This window comes from Protopterus annectens, chromosome 10.part0 (genome assembly GCF_019279795.1).
Source record: "Protopterus annectens isolate FY-2018-M chromosome 10.part0, PAN1.0, whole genome shotgun sequence".
NCBI classification, from domain to species: Eukaryota; Metazoa; Chordata; order Ceratodontiformes; family Protopteridae; genus Protopterus; species Protopterus annectens.
Window position 1 is genome coordinate 745,397,674 of NC_056744.1, and position 6,097 is coordinate 745,403,770.

At 43.6% G+C, this 6,097-nt stretch overlaps 1 long non-coding RNA gene across 1 annotated transcript in view; it reads left to right on the forward strand.

Moving 5' to 3' along the window:
• The window catches only part of LOC122813313, a 376,648-nt gene extending 370,991 nt beyond the window's left edge, over nucleotides 1–5,657 (forward strand). The window contains exon 3 of the long non-coding RNA XR_006366659.1: nucleotides 5,246–5,657. This is a non-coding gene — a long non-coding RNA (uncharacterized LOC122813313). The remainder of the gene's footprint in view (nucleotides 1–5,245) is intronic.
• The last annotated feature ends 440 nt before the right edge of the window (nucleotides 5,658–6,097 follow it).

Here is a 6,097-nt window from a genome sequence, read left to right on the forward strand (position 1 = left end):
GAGCCTCAGGAAGCCCCATTGGGTGGCCCCTGCTCTTCCGAGACCTTATCAGAAGCCCCCACTGATGAGGTTCCTAGGACGAGAATCTGTAAGAGGAAGCATTTAGACTCCCCACAGGAGTCACTCACATCCGATACCGACTTAGATGAATCAGAACGGTCCCCACGGTCCCCCATTGAGGATATCTCATTTGCTGAGATATTAGAAATCCTTAGGCAGAGGGGTGACTGGCAGTCCACCAACCCTACTGAAGATGAGTTGGTTCTCCTGAAGGCTTTCGGGTCTCACCCCTCCACCTCTTGGGTGTCTCTGCCCTTCGATGAGCTTATGCAGCTGTTCTCACGAAGGGCGTGGGAGTCTCTGGACACCATGGAGCCTGTCTATAGGAGGCCTAATAAATTTATTTCTGCCCCCCAGGACAAATCCTTTCTTACTAAGGGTGTGCCAGTTGATGCCATAGTGGTGGCGGCAGCCACCAAAAAGTAAATTTCAGAAACTTCCTCCTCTGTCCATCCTCCTAACAGAGATTCTAGGATCATGGATAGATATGGGAAGTGCACTTACAGTTCGGCAACTTTTGCACTGTGTTCGCTCAACTATCTAACTCATTTTACTAGACTGCAAAGAGATCTCCTAAAAAAGATCGGAGATACTCTTCAAGGTACAGTAGCTGCAGGAGCTTCAGATAAGGTTGCCTCCCAGCTTGCTACCCTCAACTCCATAGTAAACTCATCCATGCGCCTCAATTCATATGCAGCTGATGGAACAAGCAGGGCAGCAGATACAGGAATTGCTCTTAGGAGACACTCCTGGATGCATTTGTGTTCCTTCGCAGAGCCCTTCAAGTCATCCTTTGTAAATACCCCTTTTGATGGCGAGTCCCTTTTTGAGCCCAAGATTAAGGAAACTTTGATCAGGTGTGAGCAACAAGGAAAGACTCTGTCTGCCGTTGGAGTCCGTTTTTCCACCCCTACCAGACCCTACCCCAAGGGTCAAAGGGGAGGAAAGATGTGGATCTGCAAAGCCCAAGGAGCCTTTCAGGACACGTGGTGAACCCCCCTCTAGGGGCAGAGGAGGAGGCAATAATGGAAGATGCCACCCTCGTGGCAGAGGGGGTCCACAAAACCAGGGCAACAGAGACCAGTTCTTTGGGAAGCCCTACCAGCGCTTCTGAAAGCAGGCCCAACTGCCCTTCTCTGGAGGCAGTTGGGGGTCACTTATCTTTGTATCCAGGTGCTTGGTTCAAAATAACAAACAACAACTGGGTACAAAGTATCATTTCCAGAGGATATTTCAGTCCTTTCGCCACACCCCTCCATTGACAGGGAAAATCCCGGACGTTCCACCCAGTTACAGGGAACAGGCAACAATAGAGGTCCGATTGTTGCTAACAAAAAGAGTCATCCAACCAGTCCCAGCAGACCAGATAGGATCTGGAACCTACTCAAGATTCTTTTTAATTCCAAAAAAGACAGGGGACTGGAGACCTATATTGGACCTTAGCAGACTAAACAGATCTGTCAAGAAAGAGAAGTTCCGGATGGTCACGCTTCAGTCGATACTTCCCTTTTTAGGGAAAGACAATTGGATTTGCTCGATAGATCTCCAGGATGTGTACTACCACATAAAAATGACCAGACCATCCAGGGATCATCTGCACTTCCAGCTGGGAGCCAATCATTACCAGTTTCGAGCCCTGCCCTTTGGTCTCACTACAGCCTCCAGAGTGTTCACCAAATGCATGGCAGTGGTCACGGCTCATCTGAGATGTTTAGGATTCCAGGTGTTTCTATAACTAGACGATTGGCTCCTCACTGCCACCATGAGGCATCAACTCATACAAGCCAGGGACACCACTCTTTCACTCTACAGTCAACTGGGCATTACAATAAACTCAGGAAAATCTGCCTTGTCGACATTGCGACATCCGTTTTTATTGGAGCAGAATTGAACACCACCACCACCACTCTGAGACTTCTAGCAGAAAGAGTCTTACTACTCTGTCAGCATGTCCACAATATCATAGCCAAAAACAAGGCTCCAGCATCAGAAGTACTAAAATTGTTAAGCATGATGGCAGCTGCAATATTAGCCATACCATTGGGTCGCATGCACATATGGATTTTGCAATGGCTGTTGTTAACTCAATGGTCTTACCAAGAGCTCCCAATGTCTCATCTTATAATGATCACGAACACATGCAAAAAGAATCTCCAGTGGTGGTTGACCTCTCTTCATGTCACAATAGGTCGTCCTTTTGTTCTACCCCCACTAGTGGCCAAAGTGACCACAGACGCTTCCCTGATAGGGTGAGGGGGGCATTTTCAGGGAAGAACAGCCCAAGACACATGGACCAATCAAGCGACACATCTGCATATCAATGTCCTAGAGATGAGAGCAGTACCTTTAGTGTTGCAGTACTTCCAGGACTCTCTTCCTCTGGATACAATTATGATTCAGACAGACAACATGTCAGTGGTCTGGTACTTGAACAAACAATGAGGAACCAGGTCCTACCCCCTTTGTTGTAAGGCCCTAAGAGTGTGGTAATGGGCTACATCCACCCGGCGCTTTCTGTTAGCAATGCACATCCCGGGGAAATCCAACATGATAGCAGACAAGCTGAGCAGAGCAATTTTGTTGCCTCATGAGTGGTCCCTCAAGAAAGAAATAGCGGACAGTATATTCCGCAGGTGAGGCCAGCCTTGCTGCGACCTTTTTGCCAACCACATGAACATGAAATGCAGAAGCTACTTTGCCCTGATTCCCCCTCTGGGAGAAGCCCCAAGGGACGGACTCGTACACGATTTTAGCCTCCGGGTCTCCTCTATGCATTCCTACCAATTCCTTTGATACCCAATGTACTACAGAAAGCAAAAGCCCTGGGAAGGACCATCATTTTAATAGCCCCTCATTGGCCTCATCAGATTTGGTTCCCCTTCCTTCAACTTCATCAGTTGGAGGACCCATGGATTCTGGACCCAGTTCCAGATCTTCTGATGCACTCGTCGGTGGAACTTCATCCCTCTCTTCAGTCCCTGAAGCTGACAGCTTGGTTTCTCCAATTCCCATCAAAGCCAGGTTCCATAACTTCTCTAATGAGATGCAGCAAATTCTATTATCCTCTCATAAATCCTCTACCTGTACCTTAGCAAATGGAAAAAATTTTCTATATGGGCCTCTCAAAACAACATTGATCCCTACCTAGCCTTTATGGCTTCTATACTAGAGTTCTTGACCGTAATTTTCAACAAAGGAGCTGCGGCAGCAACAGTTCATGTTCAACTTGCTGCTGTCTCTAATTTCCTGCTTGGATTTGAAGGATAATGTCACACAAACTATCCAAAGCCTTTCTCAAAGGGACCTTTCATCTCAGACCACCTGTGAAATCTCTGTATACCCCATGGAATCTAAATTTTATGCTTTCCACACTATTCTCCCTCAATTCGAACCAGCTTTATATTTGTCATGGAAGACAGTCTTTTCAGTAGCTGTCACTTCTGCCTGCAGAGTGTCAGAGCTTCAAGCCTTGTCCATTAAATCTCCTTATTTGATTTTCCATGCTGACAGAGTCTCACTACGAACTAATCCCTCCTTTTTGCCTAAAGTCTGTACTGAAGTTAACCTTAATCAAATTATTGATTTGCCAGTATTATTCCTCAATCACTCCAACAACTTAGAATACATGCTGCACAAACTCGATGTTCATAGACAGCTCAGATTTTACTTGGATAGAACAAAAGACTTTAGGAAATCTGAACGTTTTGTGTTCTTTTCAGATTCCAGAAAAGGTATGCCAATGGCCAAAACAACTCTGCCTAAGTGGTTATCCAATTGTATCACATTTGCTTATTCAGCTGCTAATATGCCCTTACAACAAAAAATTAAGGCTCATTCTACCAGAGCAGTGTCTACATCCTCTGCCTTTTCTGCCAGACTTCCTATAGATAACATTTGTGCAGCAGCCACTTGGTCAAGATCTCATACCTTTATCACTCATTACAAAGTTGATAGGGCCTCCTTTGGGTCTACTGTCCTGAAAAACGTGCACCTGTGAGCCACCCAAGATAGATGGTGCTTGGGATGCTACCAATCTGTAAGAATGAAGGGTGAGATAGAACAACTTCACATAAAGAAGTTATGTACTTACCATAACGTTCCATGTGAGTTGTTCATTTCGCCTTCATTCTTACTTCCTGCCCTCCTACCTCCTTCAGGGGTTTTCGAAGACCAAGATGCTGGATTCTTCCTGGTTGCTCAACCCTTCCATAGCTTTCTCTTATAAAGTGATGGAATGTCATATGATATTATTATATGCAGCAAACAAGATCTGAGATAACTCTAGGTGCATCATGGGTAGGGACTTGGCCTCGAGCTATCTGAAGACCTCGTGCTTTGTAGTAGGCCGTCTCTGAGCTGAGGATCGGCTTCAAACCCGTCTGTAAGAATGAAGGTGAGATGAACAACTCACATGGAACATTATGGTAAGTACATAACTTCTTTTTCTAGCAGTGCTAGCTGACCAAGAAGGTGTAGATATAGGCAGAGAATGACTCATCGTAATTTTGATAATCCAGAAATACTTGATAGATTAGTGAGCATGAGAGGTCTCCATATGGTTTTGTGGGAGATGCTTTGTCTTCATATCCCTGTGGATACTAATATATGTATAGCCCGCACTGTACTTGCCATAGGAACCATACAGAGACAGACTGGGGACACACTGGGTTTCTCACAGACTTCTTTGAGGATACTTCAGCAGTTCCCAGATGTAGTCTTGTCATATGTGGATCAGTGCATATATGTCCCAGTGTCACCTCTGGACAGAGCCCAGACTATGCATGCTGTATGAGGTGGCACATTTCCCAGAGGTGCTTGGTGTGATAGATTGCACCCATGTTACAATTAAGGTCCCATATGGTCCATTGGAGAATGCTACTGCAATAAGAAGCACTACCATTCCATCAACTGCCAACTAATGTGTGATTCATGGGGTTGCATCACCAACATGTCTGCATAGTATACTGGCAGTGCATATGATTCCCATATGTGGCAAACTAGCTTACTCTACAGCCGCTTCTTGCATGGTAAGATGTCCAGTGATCATCATCTTGGTAAGTATAATTTTTTTTTGCATTTAAGTAATTATTCATGGTAAATGTATTGCTTAATACTAAACTATATTCTCTTTGTTTTATCTCTCTCCCCCCTTATGTCTCTCTCTCTCTCTCTCCTTTTTTTCCAGGTGGTGATGGATATCTACTGGAGCCATAGCTCATATCACCAGTGAGAAAATCCAAGTAGAGCTGCTGAAGACAATTTTAATACAGTCCTGTCACAGACATATATTGTCATCAGAAGAGTGTTTGGTGTGTTGAAAAGCAGATTCAGATGAATGGACGAGTCAAGGAGACCCCTGCAATTTGACCCAGCTACTGCATGCAGGATGTTTACTCATATTACTATTTGCAAAAGACATGCCTGAGTGCTCACTGATACTTATTCAGTGATGTCATAAGGATTCATATATGGAATATTTACATTTTTAACTGATTTGTATAAGAAGTTCTGCTTTGGTAGTGTACTTAGGTATGCACATCCTGAATCTCATAAGATGTACATTTAATAAAAAGTGTTATTTCAGTATTTGACTTAAATTTAACATGCACTTAATTGAGAACATACCTTACACTTGAATGGACACTGTATCACATGCTTTTTAGTATTATGCAGTGTTTTCTCAGTTTTAACTATTACATATTCAAAGTAATTTACTTTTCTTTCTTAAGGTACTGCATATCAGATTATTTCATTTTGTCATACACAAGTTGTATCCTCAGAAATATAAATCATCATTTGGGCAGTGCTGAGGATGGAGTGACAACAGTGCTAGTGCAGATGGCAGGATACACATGTAATTATTTATTATTTGTTAAGGAGTATTTCTTTTAATAGTGTGTAGTATTCATTTTATGTTCTGAATAATTTTCATCTGTAAGATTGCTGAATTGAAACTCTTGATAATGGATCACCCATTAATAGTGTAAATCAATGCAGTCTAAATGTTATGATAGGTCTATATTACAGCGTCGAACTA